Genomic DNA, 19119 nt, shown 5'->3' on the forward strand with positions numbered 1-19119 from the left:
ACTCATACAGGGTTCAATTGTTTCCCCTCTGACTGAGCATTTTAAGTAAAAGCAATGAACTACTAATCAGGAAAGACTTTGGGTTTCATGTTTTAACCAAAGCTAAGTGTTTACACAGTGCACGCTAAACCCTAGGGGAATAAATACTTTCCTTCCTTAAAACACTTTGCCAAACAATCTGAGACGAAAATGGAAAAGTTCAATCCCGTGTAGAATATATTTTGGCTCTATGGTAAAACGGGTAGGTCGTCAGAGGAGAAATTTGTCAATACTATGAACATCATCAGCACGAGACAACATACGGAGAGGAGAATGAGAGAGACAGATATAGAGAGAAAGGAAGGAGTGGGGGAGAAACAAGGACAGAGAGGGAGAAAGAGAGACCTCGGATAATGGATGTGCGTAGGGTGCAGGGTTACTTTCTAAAGGAAACAGTTGAATTCATACCTCAGCTTTCTCTGGCACAGCACGCCTGCACTTAAAGGTGAACGGAGCCAGAGCCAGAGGAAAAGGAAAGGCATGATCTGTCTTAGAGGTACAGTCATAACAACCTGCCGTGTACCTCCTACCTAGACAACATCCCAGGTCTTTAACCAGCACACATACAGGAAGTGTTTCGAAAGGAAGCAACAACTACGGACACCAGGGAGTGAAGGTTATACTGGAAGGCGTGAGCTACGCATTACTGATAGCCTACAGAGTCACTATCCAAATGAAGAGACATAATGTGGTAGGCAGGAAGCAGCTCTCTAGGTGAATTAAGTGTCACCCTTAGTCACCTGCTCGTGTCCGGATGCTGCCATGACCTGTCACCGTCACAGAATCACAGTCGTGCCAAGGAGAGAGAGAGAGAGAGAGCGAGAGAGAGCGAGAGAGAGAGAGAGAGAGAGAGAGAGAGAGAGAGAAAGAGAGAGAGAGGAGAGCAGACGGACTCATCACAGGGCCTGTTGCTTCTTGAGCACCTCTCTACTGTGACTCTGTCTGTAATTCATGACTACCGCTTCCCCGCCACGCCTGTTATGACAATATCCTGTAGATGAGGTTTTAAAAAGCCCATTGAGGTAGTTTCGTTTCCCCTCTCTTGTCCTCTTTAAAATGTGCCGCTCAGATGGCAGTCAGACACGCGCCACAACCTAGCTGACGTGGCGGCGAATAAATAAAGTAGTCGCTGCTGGGAGTCGCAGCACTGTGGGTAGGCATTGACGTACAGGCAGAACCCACACAATTTCACGTTGATTCTCTCACAATGTGATTATAAAAGGGGATAGAAGAGGTTCAATGTAGTGGGTCGATAGAATTATTCGTGCTTTTAACCCTTTTGAGTGAGAGCTCAAGGATACAATAGAAGCAACTAGGCTCCTAGGGACTACAGCGTGGCAGTTCACCTTCCCTTCGGTCGTCACAGACAAAAACAAATGAGACAGAGAGAGAGAGAGGTCTTCAGTGAAAGCTCTGTTGTTGCTTAGAAGCTCTCTGAAACCAATAGACAAAAATGAAAACGCCCCGAGCTCGATACGAACAGCAGGCATTATGTGGGAACAAAAAATGAATACACTTGCGCTTTCGACATTCAAGATGGAGTATTACTCATTCTAATTAGACACACTCTTTCTTTTCTTCCCTCTCTAGATACAAACAGCACACACACTATAAAAGATGAGTCTTTGAACGAGAGTGTGAATGGAAGCTATGCCCTCCAGACTGATATGGTAATAAGGCTTCTTTTCAAAACGAACCAGTCAATAACTAGTGTAGTCATATTCTCCTACCTTTTGGACCATTAAACCCAGTGAGGTTGATGCTTTATAAAATGTCAATTATGACACGTGAACTAGATGAATACAAAGTATCTGCCCTCCCACACAGATGTAAATAATCATCCTCACACGGGGCACCATTACACACACATGCACCCACGTAGCCAAATGATATGAGCTGTCTTTATCTGTCTCTAGCTAAGCAAGAAAAATAAGATATTTCTGCACATGAATAAAGCAATCACATAGTTGTCAAACTCATAATGGTGTTTACACACACAAGGAACAACTGTTGGTTATTGTTTCACGAGTCGACAAGTAACCCTAATTGCTCATCTTTCATGAGGAGCCTGACACCCGTTCATCTATATTATCATTACTGACTAGCGGTTATTATTCTCAGCCTCCTTGTTAGCGCGGCAGAATGGCAACGGCACTCGTTTGTTTTCCCATGATTCCCTTTCTTCACGGCACAATTGGCTGAATCATATTTCTGCAGGAAATTGCACAGTGGCGGTTGGCAGGTGGTGGTCTGAAAAAAAAACGGAACGTGTGCGTGAGAATGCAGATAGGGAGAGAGAGAGAGAGAGAATGAGAGGGACATCGCTCGTGCGTCTGACTCACTGAGCCCGGCACACACATCAGCTCTGACACAGACGTACCAGATGGGCAGAAGCAAAACAGAGGTAGAGCAAAAAAAAGTCGCTGAGAAAACAACAGCTGTCAAGCCACAGAGCTGGCAAAACAAAGACGTTATTATTCCAATCCACCCTTGTAAAATATCTATGGTCCCAACCTCTAATTAAGCCCAGGTAAACTGGCTAGGTCTGATTGGTGTTGAATTATCTGTCAATCTCATCAGGAATCACGGAGGGATTAGCGAATAAACATGTCAACTGCTAACAACATGTCAAAATGTCAGCTGGCTACGGAGCAGTTGCTCTCTGGTAGCTGCCAGAGCCAGAGAGAAACATTTACATGTGTTCATGAAGCTGATTGGCAAGGAGGGGATAGAGGATAAGTAGTGCACAGATGGAACACAAGTACAAATGCACTAGAGGTCGACCGATTATGATTTTTCAAAGCCGATACCAATACCGATTATTGGAGAACCAAAAAAAGGCCGAAACCCATTAAATCGGCCGATTTTTTTAAAACATTTATTTGTAATAATGACAATTACAACAATACTGAATGAATAATTGTTTTAATATAATACATCAATAATATCAATTTAGCCTCAAATAAATAATGGAACATGTTCAATTTGATTTACATAATGTAAAAACAAAGTGTTGGAGAAGAAAGTAAAAGTGAAATATGTGCCATGTAAGAAAGCTAACTTTTAAGTGCCTTGCTCAGAACATGAGAACATATGAAAGCTGCTGGTTCCTTTCAACATGAGTCTTCAATATTCCCAGGTAAGACGTTTTAGGTTGTAGTTATTATAGGAATTATAGGACTATTTCTCTCTATACCATTTGTATTTCATATACCTTTGACTATTGGATGTTCTTATAGGCACTTTAGTATTGCCATTGTAACATTATAGCTTTCGTCCCTCTCCTCACTCCTACCTGGGCTCGAATCAGGAACACATCGACAACAGCCACCCTCGAAGCAGCGTTACCCATGCACAGCAAGGGGAACAACTACTCCAAGTCTCAGAGCGAGTGACGTTTGAAACGCTATTAGCGCGCACCCGGCTAACTAGCTAGCCATTTCACATCAGTTACACCAGCCTAATCTCGTAAATTGATAGGCTTGAAGTCATAAACAGCGCAATGCTGCTGGCTAACCTGGATTTCTTTTAGCTAAATATGCAGGTTTAAAAATATATACTTCTGTGTATTGATTTTAAAAAAGGCCTTGATGTTTATGAAAATGCGCTTTTGTTAAATCATCCCCCGTTTGGCGAAGTTGGCTGTCTTTGTTAGTAAGAAATAGTCTTCACACAGTTCGCAATGAGCCAGGCGGCCCAAACTGCTGCATATATCCTGACTCTGTTGCAAGGGAAGTGACACATTTTACAGAGTTAAAATACATTTATGTTAGCGGGCAATATTAACTAAATATGCTGGTTTAAAAATATATACTTGTGTATTGGTGGCATTGATGTTTATGGTTAGGTACACGTTGGAGCAACGACAGTCCTTTTTCGCGAATACGCACCGCATCGATTATATGCAACGCAGGACACACTAGATAAACTACTAATATCATCACCCATGTGTAGTTAACTGGTGATTATGATTGATTGATTGATTGATTGTTTTTTATAAGATAAGTTTAATGCTAGCTAGCAACTTACCTTGGCTTCTTACTGCATTCGCGTAACAGGCAGGCAGTCGCTCAGTCCTCCATTCTCTCCCCCCATCATCTCTCCTGGGTGTAGGTTATCAGGATCCAGCCCTGCTCCCAGCAGCTGCTGCTTCCCCAGCTATGGACTGCAATGAGCTGTGTTTAATGATCACAAGCCATCTGCATACTCCGCCTGCATAAACACAACTCCCCTTTTTATACATACTGTATGTACGGAATGATATGATATAATATATTACAAGGAGAATGTATACACTATGTCACCAGAATGGTGAAGAGAAATCAACAAGGATTACTGGGAAACAAACATAGCCGCATCCCAAATTGCAACCTTTTCCCTATATAGTGCACACTAAATATTTCTAGCCCGGCCTAACGGAGGGAAGGGTGTTTCATTCATATTACACGTACAAAGGAAAGGGAATGGATGAAAGTGTGTTTGGTTAAATTAAACTGATATGGAGTTATTTATCCTGGAGTATAGGGACACTGATTAGGAACACCAGCCACATGTCTAGATGCTTCTAAGCAGAGGAGGCTTCACAACCCAATTGGTATTCATTTATGCAGAAATGGGGCGGCTGTGGAAAATAACCAGTCTAGTACATAGAATATTGTTTTTATAGCCTTTCTCCCAATTTCTAACTCTTTCCTCTCTCTCAATACATATTTGCTTTTCAGTACACATTTGTGAAGGACAATATATTTTAATAAAACGTGTTGTTTGTATCCTGGATGCTGATTGGTTGATAGCAGGGAGTTATTAACGACAATCCCTGGGTAATGCCTGTTAACAGGTTCCTGAGTGGCACAGCGGTCTAAGGCACTGTATCTCAGTGCTAGGGGTGTCACTATGGACCTTGGTTCGATTCCAGGCTGTATCACAACCGGCCATGATTGTCAGTCCCATAGGGCGGGGGCACAATTGGCCCAGCTTAGTCCGTGTTAGGGTTAAGCCGGGGTAGGCTGTCACTATTATTAACTGACTTGCCTAGTTTTAACTGTTTTTTTAGTTGTACCTTTATTTATAAAGACCAGCCAAGCAATTCATAAACTTAATTTCCCCTGGAAAAAAGCATCTAGACATTTCCCCATGCTTCCAGCCTAGTCTTCGAAACCAGATGTTTTCAAAGTTAGAGACAGTGGGCCTCCCTTCGTTCAGAACAAACTGTCACGCAAACATTTAATCAAACTGACCACAACCTCAGGCTGCAAACTCCGGTTGTATTGGCATTTTTAAAACAATTCCATGCTCGCAATTTTAGGAATTGAAAAATAAACGTGGTAGCACTGGAAAGCTAAAATCTGTGTTTTCCCCGCCATTGTAGCTAGACACAAGCCTAATATTTATTAATTTTAGAGAACCGAATACAGTTTGACTTGGCTTTCCTTTCACGCCTCCCCTGAAAACCCCCCTTGGGAGGTGCGCCACACACTTTGAAAACCTCTGGTCTAAACCTTGCTGCCTGCCTCTCTGACCTGTGCAACAATGTTGCTGGGGTGTTTTTGCGATTTCCACCGTGCCATTGAGAATGAACGTGTCCAGAGGAGACTCACTATAATGGATATATCCAAAGAAATTACAATAAAAAGCAAGTTAAAACAAACTATAATGTACATAGTTTTCTGTAATTTCAGCTGTTTGATGTGATTGTCTGAAAGCTTTACAGTTTCTCAGTCGCTTTGGTGCATTTCATAGATCAAAAGTGCAATTCTTGATACTACTTGTACAAATTCCAAATCATCTAGTCACTTGTGCACATCATTAAAGCAATTTCCTATTCCTTTGAACAAATTGCAATTGATAATGTACAAGTGTCAGCTTTTTTCCACATGATCAATTGCTCATGTCATGTTGATCAAAATATAGTAGATGGTTCTCTGTTGATAGTCTTACTCCTCAAAACATCTAGGCATTAGTTCCTTGCATAAGCCATTACATGCAAAATTGTTGAACTATTTGTAATAAACTGTCAAGCATAGTTTTACACATTTCTATTAGACCATTTGTACAAAAATGTGAATTGATGAATCGTGCAGGTGAAATTGACCCTCACTCATGAAGGAATGTAAAGTGTTAGTTCAACCAACAATCAACCAGTTGTCTAAATTGCTCAAAGGTGCATCTCATGAAGAATCAAATGGCAAGCATATATAGACAGACCACAACACAGAGTTGCAATGTTTTACAGTAAAATGTGTGTTCGCATAGTTTTTGTCTATGTGAAAGTGTGCGATGCATCACTGCATTTTTCCCCACATAGGACTGCAAGAACATCCATACGGTTAGCATCTCAACCATCGACAGGGTGCTGCATAGAAACCAGATGAGTATGAAACAGCTGTACCGTGTACCATTCCAAAGGAATGAGGACAGAGTTAAGGAGCTACGGTACCAGTACGTACAGGTAAAACATATATCTATCTAACTACTTTACAGAAACATGTTATAGTGATACATAGTACAGTAAGCATAAACTGCACACATTTCCATTGCTGTGGAAGGAACATGCAATATATGTGCATTTTATGTCACTCTTCCTTACCAAAACAAATTCAACTGTGTGTTCTGGGATATAGCGTATAATGGAGTTGGAATCAAGTGAACCCTCTCACAACTTTGCATACGTGGATGAGGCTGGCTTCAACCTGACCAAATGCAGAAGGAATATCGGAATATATCGGAATATCATCGGTCATCATCAATATCATCACCATGTGTGCTGCTATTTCGGAGCATGGTGTCCTAACCCATATCCCCCTTATAGGGCCATACAACACCCAGCATCTACTCAACTTTTTAGTGACTCTCTACAGGGCTCTCATCCCTGATGATGAGAGGGGTCTGTTCAGAGAGGATTTGCCAAAGTATGTGGTCATTTGTGATAATGTGAGTTTTCATTGATCAAACATCATAAGGCAATGGTTTGTGACCCACCCGAGGATGCTCATAGAATTCCTCCCACCTTATTCACCATTCCTTAACCCAATTGAGGAGTTATTTTCAGAATGGAGGTGGAAGGTGTACGATCGTCAGCCACACACACAGATGACCCTGCTGGCTGCAATGGATGCAGCATGTGAGGACATCACAGTAGACGCCTGCAGAGGATGGATAAGGCATTCCAAAAGATTCTTTCCACGTTGCATTGGAAGGGAAAATATCCACTGTGATGTGGATGAGAATATGTGGGCCGACAGACAGGAACGTCTGGATGTGTAGAGACAGCACAATAGTGCTGCGGGCAAAGTTGTGGAGGTGGAAGGTGTACGATCGTCAGCCACACACACAGATGACCCTGCTGGCTGCAATGGATGCAGCATGTGAGGACATCACAGTAGACGCCTGCAGAGGATGGATAAGGCATTCCAAAAGATTCTTTCCACGTTGCATTGGAAGGGAAAATATCCGGTGTGATGTGGATGAGAATATGTGGGCCGACAGACAGGAACGTCTGGATGTGTAGAGACAGCACAACAGTGCTGCGGGCAAAGTTGTGCCTTAGGGGTGGTTTCCTGTGTTTCTTTCTAATTTAGTTATTTTTCCTTTGTGCCCCTTGGGTTGTCCAGTCTCTTTCAATCAATAACCCACATACAGTAATATGTAAATAGTACTGTTGAAATTGATATATGCCATAGAAGTGCAGCCTTGTGCATTTTCAATACAGTAACTGTCATCCAAACTGTAGCCTAAGTTTACATCAGGTAATACTGTCAAAGTACACAGTTAAATTGACAACATGCCTAAACATTTTGACGACCTTGTTTGTGAACAATGACTCAATGACTTATCATTCTGATGACACTGACATGATCATTGGCATGAATATTTACTTTTGAGAGATGTACTAAGGATTTTTAGTGACTGACTAGCTTTAGAAACATATCTATTGTATATTGCAGTTTGTACAAATTGTTCTGAGAAATGCACTTATTATTTTGCACAAGTAGCCAGCTTGCATAGGAACTTTTTTAGCCTAGAATGGACGCCCAGTCCGCTTGGCGGGAAACCATGCCAATAGAATGGACGACCAGTCCACTTGGCGGGAAACCATGCCAATAGAATGGACGACCAGTCCGCTTGGCAGGAAACCATGCCAATAGAATGGACGACCACTCCGCTTGGCGGGAAACCATGCCAATAGAATGGACGACCAGTCCGCTTGGCGGGAAACCATGCCAATAGAATGGACGACCAGTCCGCTTGGCGGGAATCCATGCCAATAGAATGGATGACCAGCCTGCTTGGCGGGAAACCATGCCAATAGAATGGACGACCAGCCTGCTTGGCGGGAAACCATGCCAATAGAATGGACGACCAGCCTGCTTGGCAAGCAATTTAGAAATCTCCAAACTAACTAATGGCTTTTTCACAGACTATATTGTCTGGTGGAAGGATGAAATAAAACAAATGTAAAGTTTTTAATGTAAACCTGTCTTTAAATATTTTTTTATTATGTTGGCAACCATTTTATAAAAGCAATAAGGCACTCGAACCCGGGGATTATTGTGAATAACACCCTCGTAAGGGCTGTTTTCCCGGCCCTCAGCTTCACGCCAGCCCCGGGTTCGAATGCCTTATTGCTTAAATACTCTGTTAGTTTCTCTAAATATCTCTCAATTTCTCATCAGTCCTTGTAAATGTAGCTGTTCCTGTACAATGTTGTGAAGAACAATATCTTAATAATATATTTTTTTCAAATGCTCTCTCTCTCTCCATATTTCTCTGTTCAGTGAAATCCCTGTGCATGTTACTGATTCAGTACAATGTGGTGAGAAACAATAGCCAAACTACCTCCAGCAGCCGCAGCCTGGAGCTAAGCTAAATAGCCTACATTAGTCTAAAACAAGGGCACTAAAATCCCAGAGGGAGGGAGGGATGGGGACCACACTGGCAGAGTCCTCATTTACTCTAGACTCACAAATTGCTGTGCATTACGGGAGTTCTCCCCGTGCCTAGACTGTTCCTGCCTGCTCAATTACGGGTCTCATTTTCCAAGTTGGCATTTTCCAAAGTCCCAAATCACGAACAGCATGGGGACGTCAGAGCAGTTCATCTTCGACAACACAACTATAATGGCTGCACAGCCAGCGCACACATTTTTGCAGCCCACTGTATGCGTATTTTACTGTCGTATCAGCTGTGTATCATGTATTGGACTAAATTCGGTAAAACAGTTATATTACATCTGCTCAGTATACAGCAATAATGATATGTGACCGACCGGCTCGATTCGGTCTTATGTAGCAAATTTCGAAGTGGAGTTTTTTTTTTTACATTGGGTAAAAGTAGAGCTAGAAAATGGTATATCATACACTACAGTTGATGAACAATGTGAAAGTTGATAAACTTGTAACCTCACTTTTGAGAAAATGGCCCTTGAATGTTTTGGTACCTACTGGAGAGCTCTTTTTTGTCTACACGCATTCAGCATCGTTCACACCCTATTACGCTTTAGCCCCACCCATCTCTTTAAGGATTCACATGTGAGGCTATGTACTAAAAAACTAAAAATGTCAAGGTTAAAGGCTGGCTTATACTACGGGTGTGTTCGTAAATTTAATCTGGAGTGCCAGAGTGTACTCTGGGCGTTTGTAAACTTGTCAGATTGGCCGTTCATAAATTCAGAGCGTTTCGCTCCCAGAGCTCTCAAAGCGCACACTGGAAGCTCTGGCCGAAACGTAGGGTTGATCCGAGTGTTCTGAGCTAACAACAGCAGTCAAGGACCCAAGCTAACTGGCTAATGTTGGCTAGCTTGCTAGACACAAATGATAGAACAGCTGACATTGATCATTTTACAGAGATGGTTAGGCTGTTTTTATGTTATCCATAGCATTGGTGACTGTGCTGCTGGCAAAATTTTTATTATGCTTTTTTGCCAAAGTTTACTGACACCAGCCATATTAAACAGGTGTTGAGCGTTCGTAAATGTATCAGTTATTCTGCACTCTGGCACACTTAGATGAGAGTGTTCTGAAATTGGAGTAGATAGCCAGAGTGAATTTACCAGCTACGTCTATCGATAGTGGTTGCAGTGACATCATAAACATTTTAAATAGTTACTTGTGTAACGGGATGTGAAAGGCTAGCTTAGTTAGCGGTGCGCACTAAATAGCGTTTCAATCGGTGACGCCACTCGCTCTGAGACCTTGAAGTAGTAGTTCCCCTTGCTCTGCAAGGGCCGCGGCTTTTGTGGAGCGATGGGTAACGATGCTTCGTGGGTGACTGTTGTTGATGTGTGCAGAGGGTCCCTGGTTCGTGCACGGGTATGGGCGAGGGGACGGTCTAAAGTTATACTGTTACATTGATGCTGTTGACCCGGATCACTGGTTGCTGCGGAAAAGGAGGAGGTCAAAAGGGGGGTGAGTGTAACGGATGTGAAACGGCTAGCTTAGTTAGCGATGCGCGCTAAATAGCGTTTCAATCGGTGACGTCACTTGCTCTGAGACCTTGAAGTAGTAGTTCCCCTTGCTCTGCAAGGTCCGCGGCTTTTGTGGAGCGATGGGTAATGATGCTTCGTGGGTGACTGTTGTTGATGTGTGCAGAGGGTCCCTGGTTCGCGCCCGGGTATGGGCGAGGGGACGGTCTAAAGTTATACTGTTACTACTGTTAGCTAGCTAGCCAGCTAACAGTACATTTGAACTTGAAATTAAAATGACTTTCTGACAAAATTAGAAACGTGTAATATCTGAAAATTTAGCTAGCTATACATGGATGGACACTTCTCAATCTCTGTCACGGACGCCATGTTTGCACTTAGTTTGAAGATGTAATCCAGAGACAGGTGTGTTATACAACAGCCTTCTGTGTGTTCTCTTTTCGACACCGTCTGCACATTTGCAATCAAATGCCATCTCCTTAGCTATCATACTCTAATTCCACTGATTTCAAAACTAGGTCCTGCAGAAAGTGAAGAGCAAAACGTATACAATTCTACAACGTAATATATTTCGCAAATACGCATTAGAAATGATTACCTACACATACTGACCAGCTCATATTATAGACAGAACGGCAACATGGCAGACCAATCCGAACTCATCTCTCAGCATGTCCAGCACACTCATTATCTCAGCCAATCACGGCTAACGGGAAGGTTGCTCCCTTTTTCGGTGGCTAAACCAACTAGGCTCGTAATTTAACAATTTGATTCATATTTACAGATGTCATACAAGTTTGTTATTACGGTACATGAAAGTTCAAATGTTCCAGAAGGCATTTCTGCCCAAATAAGTTAGTTTACGTTCAAATGGCACTCCTGTGAAGTAGTAACGCACGACATATGCCTAGTTTCCTGAAATGAGTCACATATAGCGAATCCTTTAGGGTTACCGACTTCATAACGTCAGCCCAAGGCACACTTAAACCTAATGAGACCACCTACAGTATTACAGTACAAACCATGCAAGGCTGTGACAACACATCACTCTTCTCCAGTGCACCTCTGCATCGTTATCCGGAAACACCTCCACTCATTAATCAGACAGAGAGAGAGGCAGTGTCCCAAATGGCAACCTATTCCCAATATAGTGCACAGCCTTATGGGTCGTGGCGAAAAGTAGTGCACTGCATAAGGAATAGGGTGATATTTGGGACACAGCCAGAGATGAGACACTGGGCCCGTTTTCTTCGTGCAGCATGACGCCACGTCGCAAGGCTGAGAAACATATTAGTCGCTGACAAGTATTGTTGCTCTTCAAATGTTTTACACAAGAAGACAGCAAATGAAGACTGAATAGAACACTGTAGGCGCAGGAACTAAATCCCTATTTTCAAGGGCTGGAATACATGCAAATAGGATGCCATTGTCTTTAGGCATCTTTCACAATAGAAACATTGGTATGTTTCTGTGCATTGTATGCAAAGACAAAGCCACGAAGCCAGTGAGTGTTTATCTACCAATGAAACAAGTCAATGTCCAAGGCCTAGGCCAGTAGCAGCCAGCCAGGGAGGATGCAGTACAGTAACGTTCCAATGACATTCAGTAATGGAAATCTCACCCCCAGCCCTCCTTCCCCTTGAATATGGAACAGGGCCATAAGTGATTAGACCATTTTGAGAATAAATTAGAGAGCTTGCAACTGGAATTCTAATGTCCATGTTAACCGGTTAGCCAAAGTCCATTTGACATTCACTTTGAGGGTCCTCGTGTAATTCCACTATAATGCAGCTCAACCTTTGCTATTTTTTTACCCTTGTGTTCTGAGTTTTGCCAATCTAATTGGGAGAGAAAACTTCCAGTGGATGAGATGATTGAAAATCAGATTAAAGAAGATTAATGTAAATCAAATCACAGCCCCCCCCCCCCCCCCCCGATGACATCAAGGGCTACGGGAGAGTAAGGAGAGCATAAAAGCTGTCTGAACTCATGAGTGTGTGTGTGTGTGTGTGTGTGTGTGTGTATGTGCGTGCGCGTGTGAATAGAGTATGATTAATATGTGATCATCTGATAGCGTCACTTAGGCATGAACCATTTCAAACATCATCGTGCCAGGGCCCACACAGAGTTTGTCAACTGACACACCACCGTTACATCACTACACCACAATTAGTCTTAACTCAGTGATTAACAGTCAAACAGCTGCATACCTACACTTTTAAATAACACACGATTCGTACAGAGAGGATGAGACCTCCTCTTCCGAATGCCCTTTTATGAAGCAAAACATACAGACACCACACACACACACAAAGCAGAGGCAAATCTCAGGAGGGAGATGGACAGAAAAGAAGAAGAGAGGAGTGTATAGTGGAGTGGAACCAGCAGCATGCAGGCTGTGTTGTCTGTGCCTCCAGGTGGGTGCTTATCTATTCCAGGGAGATAAGAGAAAAACAAGCGTGCTATCTCCCCCGAGGGCTGGCCTGTGTTGGGTGGTTAACCTCAGAGCGCCTCGCTGCAACTCACAGCAAATGAAACCGAGAGCAAGAACGATACAGCTGAATGCTCACATACCTTCCCTTAGCACACCTATCACCTTGAAATGAGAAATCTATGCCAACACAGCAAAATGTGTATTGTAGGAAAAGCCATACCTTTAACATTCCAAGTAGTGAGCGGAGGTTTAGCGCCTTTCTGCACTGAATAATAATGGTTTATGATGCTTATGATGCAGTGGGCTGTAACATCATTGTATGTGGAAATGATGTTTGTGACAATCTGTGGCTGTGTATCTAGGGAGAGAGAGAGAGAGAGAGAGAGAGAGAGAGAGAGAGAGGGCGAGTGGAGGAGGAAGGGAGAAGGGATGTGGAGAAATGGAGGGAGGGGTATGGAAAGATGATGTATGAACAGAGGGATGAATCAGTTGAAAGACTGGCATCATACCACATGAACATTCCTGGGTGGATGAAGTTTGATTTTTTTTTTTTATACGGGTAAAACTATGTAATACACAAGACTAAGAATGACAGTATGGATCTCTTACCAACGATCATTGTAATAATTTTATATTTTTAGCAGATCGATTATCGCGTCATTTTACAATGTTTTGAGATACAGTAAGTCCTACAGCAAGTACTGGGAGTAATAGAGTAATTGCTAGCCATTCCTGTGATGTTTAGCTGACAGAAAATGTCACCCTGGAGTCTCCTGTCAGAATACCCTGGTAATTCTATCGTGTAGGACTCAGTCCCTCATCCCCATTTCCATTTGGCCTGGACTACAAACAGAAGTTAAACATATTTATTTTAACTGAAAAACACTGGGTTTAATGAAATTCAGCCTGCCTGCCCACACATTTCCCTTCTCTAGAGTATTTACATAAAAGAGCTGCCCCCCCCCTTCTAAATAGGAGATGCTAGCTACATCAGTTTGAGTTCTGGGTTTGATGCTGTCGCTCTGCTAGAAGCCCATCGCTCATAATTACTGCATTTAGATATCGCTGGGTCTCGCCTACTAACTGAGCTCAGACCAGTCTTTGCATGACTCTTCAATTGTACCATATTCCCTACATAGTGCATTAATTCTCCATAAATAGGGGCTAAAAAGGGAAATAGGGAATAGGGTGCCATTTGTGATACATAGTTTATCATCAACTGAGCTGGGAATCAGTGTAAGACCAACGTTGTGGTCGCACACGTGCCGACACTATATGTCCTATCTAAAAAACAACTGGAAAGGGGGAATGCAATGTAAATTAATTCATTGTTATTGGCGAGATAACAGATGGTGGTGAATGAAGGCATAAGGGGTGTGGTTCTGGCTATAGGGAGCGTCTTTGTGAGGTAGGAGTGATGATGTTCATGTTTGTGCCTCGCACACTCTCTCCCTATCTCATCTTTGGTCTTTGTTGAGGTTCTTCTTATCACTCCCATACTCCACATCTGACAGTCGTTGTAGGAGAAGAAGCATCACATAGCTAATCTTTTTATCAACTACTGTGTACAGTCATTTGTGAACGCAACATTAATACAGCATTGAGATTTAATCGAAGGAATCTTCAAAGACAACATCATAAGGGAGTCGGGTATGACCCAGAGGCTATAAAGCAAAGTCATAATGTTATTAATTACCCATGTGAATAATAAAATCTACATTTGACAGTCAGGGATGGTTATTAGCTTTTGCTTGTGAAAAAGCATTTTGGATAAAGGCGTATTAAGAAGATTACAACAGTAATCTATCTCACAACATAATGAAGCAGCTGTCTTTATAGAAGGCTTTTGGATCTTATGTATTTGAGTACTGCTGGTTGGACAGCAGGGTATTTAACTCTACGATACAGAATCACATGGATAAATAATGTCTGCAAATTGCCACAAACTTCCATCCATGTAATTGCGGTATTGAACATTTCCATGTGAAGGCAGCCTACACCATAATGTGAAATTAATGCATTTCTGAGACGCAAACGAGACACAAAAGATAATGTTCTGCAATGAAATGACCCGTTTGATTGTGTTTTCTGCTGTGATTCAATTCACCATGTGACAACAGATGCCGATGTGCCACATCTTCCTTAATTGTTTCTGTGCAATGTGTTTTTTTATAGCATCAATTCATAAAACACATTATATCACAATTATAAGCAACACTAGTGCATTCGTATGTTTGTATGAGGAACTTTCCTACCATGACAGACAGCAGCTTAGAGCTGAATTCTGAAAGAGCACCAAGTATGTACTTGCTCATTCCTCACACAGTCAAGTAGTATGATACCTCTGTAACGGTTTTCTTCCGTTGAAGGAGAGGAGGACAAAAATGCAGCGTGGTAAGAGTTCATGGTTTTTAATAAGAGAAACTAAACATGAACACAATTACAAAACAACAAACGTGGCAAAACCCGAAACAGTCCTATCTGGTGCAGAGAACACAAAGACAGGAAACAACCACCCACAAACCCCAACACAAAACAAGCTCCCTAAATATGGTTCCCAATCAGAGACAATGACTAACACCTGCCTCTGATTGAGAACCATATCAGGCCATACATAGAAATGTACAAACTAGACACACAACATAGAATGCCCACCCAGCTCATGTCCTGACCAACACTAAAACAAGGAAAACACAAAAGAACTATGGTCAGAACGTGACAACCTCCAAAACAGGAGTGCTTCCATTGGAGTAGATACAGGAAGAAAGACATGTTTTTTATTGAAGTAACCCCCACCCATGCAGGAGAAGGTCTCAGGCTATGGCCGGGTGACCTGTGAGTGAGTGTTCTGAAAAGTCCCTTCCTAAGAACAAATATCACAACACAACATTAACATCGCCATCTGCCGCAGTCTTTCTCTCGGGCTATTGTTCCATCTATGACATCATAGCCTTAACAAAAGGTCCCACTATAAAAGAGGCGTGGACAAAAGAAAAGTGGTAAACAAAACAAAAACATGAAGGGCTTTCTTCTGTGGAACACAATGGGCCTATAACACCCAACCCTCCAAGCGTCGCCGTCCTCCACATATAAACCCCAACAGCTTTCACGGCGAGATATCAAGCCGCTTTAAATGAGATCTGTCTGTGTTTTGTGTGGTTTTTCAATTTCACAGACCCAGGCCTCCGTGTTTTCTCATGAAATGAACAGACACTAGAAGACTGTCTGTTTAGAGTCACGTGCGCGTGTGTGTTTACACGTTGTGCCTGTCAGGGAACACAGGGGACAAACACGTCCCTGGAGGCTTACAGCGCTGCTCCTCCACTTCTCCATCAGCCAGGGTCACCATGAAAGACAGGAAATGACTTGTACGGTAACGGCGTCATAACCAGGCCTGGGACCAATTCAATTCAATTCAAATGGCCATTATGATCACGGGAGGTAAATGACAAAAAGAGTTGTCCATGCGTCAGAAAATGTCACTGTTGGAAACTGGAAGCATTGGATATATTCAAATGTTTTTTTTTGCCTAAGGTCTGATTTTCACTCTGGAGCAGGGCTGATTTGTTAGGGAAGCAGAGCTATGATTTGCCTGCTGTCTCTGTGCAGGTGAACGGAGTCTACTAATGATACTGATTTGCTTAAAAAGGTACACTGCCAAGACAGGTGGGTTTAGGCAACACAACTCCATTGTTGAGGTCAGAATGCCCTCTGATTATTATCATGTCATAATCACCATTAACAACCAATAAAATCATCTGAAATTAGGCCTATAGCTGATATTCAGCCAGGTTCAATAGATATTTTGTAGATGTTTCCCTTGCATCAGGATCATAAAGGTCCACTAATAATGATGATGACAACAACGGATTGCACATATACAGAAAATGTTCGACTCTCAAAACGCTTCACATTGTGTGAGGTTGCTCACCCCATCCTGCATTTTCCCCGAATCAACCACATTTCCAAGTCCCTGGAATAAAACCAACCTCTCACAACTGGGGAGTTATGAAACAATAACCTCAACGCCAGGCTGCTGTACATTCAACAAGAATATTTATCATCTGTTTTCTCCTTCTCATCCCATCGCCCACACTGTCCTATAACGACACACCCTCGGGCTCCTAGTACCAACATAAGCCAACTAAATAAAAAGGCAACGGTAAACATGTGAATGATGCAGTACCACGAATGATGCAGTACCCCCCTTTGGCCAATCAGTGTAATTTTGTAAAGTACAGATCTTTATGGCAAGACGCATCATTCACCCAAGTTTTGTCAAAATCAGGCTAGTGATGTCTGAGTTATTGTGTGGATTAGCTATACTCATATCCCTGAGCATGTGGGCCAAATTGCATCACTGTGAGACAAACAGCTCAAGAGATATAAACATGTGCCTGTTATAGCGCCACCATGTGTTCGATGTTGAGGCTTGACAGTGTGTACACATTTTGTTACACACACACACCCATGTGAACGTATATTGGCCAATAGCAGCCATGTTGGTGTAGGTATTAGTCTGGAAAGTATTCAGCTGAGAGAGCTTTGTCCGTAGTTTCGTGCAGATCGGTCATTCGGTGCCAGAGAAGTCGTTTTTTAAGTGTTTTTCACAAACTTCAAAGTGGCAGAAAATCCATCATGGCGGACCTTATTGGTCCCTGAGGCAAATGTGTTCCTTGTGATGAGAGAGACCTATGTACCGAAGTATGACCTCAAACAGGTTGAGGGGCATGACATTTCAAAGATATAATTTTCAATCACTTGTTATAGCGATACCAACTTGCCAAACAGTGTAATTTTGTAAATGCCGGATCTCTATGGCAAGACGCATCATTCACCCAGGTTTCGTCAAAATCAGGCCAGTGCTGTCTGAGATATTACGTGTGACTATCGCATGAACGTACTAATGTACTAACAGAAGGAGACAGATCCACAGTCCCCTTCACGATTTCATTGTGGCGGACAATAATATCACTGTAAAATTAATACAACAATGCAACAGCAGGTCTGAAGGCAGGGTGAAGTACCCTGTACAGTACAAGACACAGGACCTTGGTGAAAACATGTGGATCAGCCAATTCATGTTGGAATGCAGCCCTGTCCAGCCTTCTATTTTGCTCTGAGGGAGTGAGGAGTTTTGCATGGTTATTATTTGCCTGAGAGGGAAAGTGGAGATGTATCTAATGTTCAGGGTTAGAGGTAAGAGCAGAGAGAGGGTGGGGGGCACAAAGAGTAATGGGATGCTCAGGTGAGAAAAGGAAGCCCTATGATTGGTGGGCCCGGTGTTCCAGGTGGGTGTGGCCAGGTAGATGGAGCAGGTAGAAGAGCAACAGCAGGGTCAGTTCAGCTCCACACCACACTGACTGATCATCATGCAGAGGAAGAGCAGCTTCACTGGGCTCCTCATCACTGCTCTGTGTGCAGTGGCCTCTGGGCTGACCAGCAAAAAGTACTACCATGTGGATAAAATATTGACCTGGCACGGTGCTCAACAGTACTGCCGAGAGCACTACACTGACCTGGCATTCATCAGCAACCAGGAAGAGGCAGAGCTGGTCTTCAACATTAAAGAAACGACCAAGGTGATGTGGATTGGTCTGTACAGAGATAACAATGACCCAATTGGGTGGAAGTGGTCAGGAGGGGAGGACTCAGAGTTCAGGCTTTGGGGAAAAAAAGAACCAAACAAAGGTAAATCTGAGACCTGCGCCAATGTGCTTGATAATGTATGGATTGACACATCATGCAATAATAAACACACTTTTCTCTGCTATGGAGGGGAGAGTGAGCTGATCCTGGTTCAGGAGAATAAGACGTGGTTGGAGGCTCTGAAGCACTGCAGGAATCACCACACAGACCTCCCCAGCCTACTCTCTGAGACAGAGCAGCTCCAGGCCCAGAGCAAGATGAAGGGGGCCCAGACGGACCACGTGTGGACGGGCCTGCGCTTCCATGCCGGCTACTGGCTGTGGGTGAACGGGGATGCTCTGGAGTACCAGGCAGGGTTAGGGACCGGGGGAAAGCTGCCCCAGTGCCCAGGCAGTTACCACTGTGGGACCCTGGCCAAAGAAGAAGAGTACTGGGGAATTAGGGACTGTGAGGAGATGATGAACTTCCTCTGCTACAGAAAGTGATTTGACTACATCGGCCAACTGTCTTATCCATATGCCTCCATGTCAATTTTGCCAGGTTTTGAAGGTTGAGGAGCATATTTTATTGCCGTGTG

The 19119-nt window shown here is 43.1% G+C and overlaps 1 protein-coding gene across 5 annotated transcripts in view; it reads right to left on the reverse strand.

Annotated features, from left to right (window-relative positions):
* The window catches only part of LOC110527416 (beta-1,3-galactosyltransferase 1-like), a 126179-nt gene that overhangs the window by 91704 nt on the left and 15356 nt on the right, over positions 1 to 19119 (reverse strand). For 2 of the 5 annotated variants that reach the window (XR_005052540.1, XM_021608677.2), the window contains exon 2: positions 4069 to 4251. The exons of 2 other annotated variants lie outside the window; for them this stretch is intronic. The gene's annotated coding sequence lies outside the window, so the exon portion shown is untranslated. The remainder of the gene's footprint in view (positions 1 to 4068; positions 4252 to 19119) is intronic. One more of the 5 variants, XM_021608676.2, reaches the window with a different exon arrangement.

Source organism: Oncorhynchus mykiss, chromosome 7, assembly GCF_013265735.2.
Source record: "Oncorhynchus mykiss isolate Arlee chromosome 7, USDA_OmykA_1.1, whole genome shotgun sequence".
Taxonomy (NCBI): domain Eukaryota; kingdom Metazoa; phylum Chordata; class Actinopteri; order Salmoniformes; family Salmonidae; genus Oncorhynchus; species Oncorhynchus mykiss.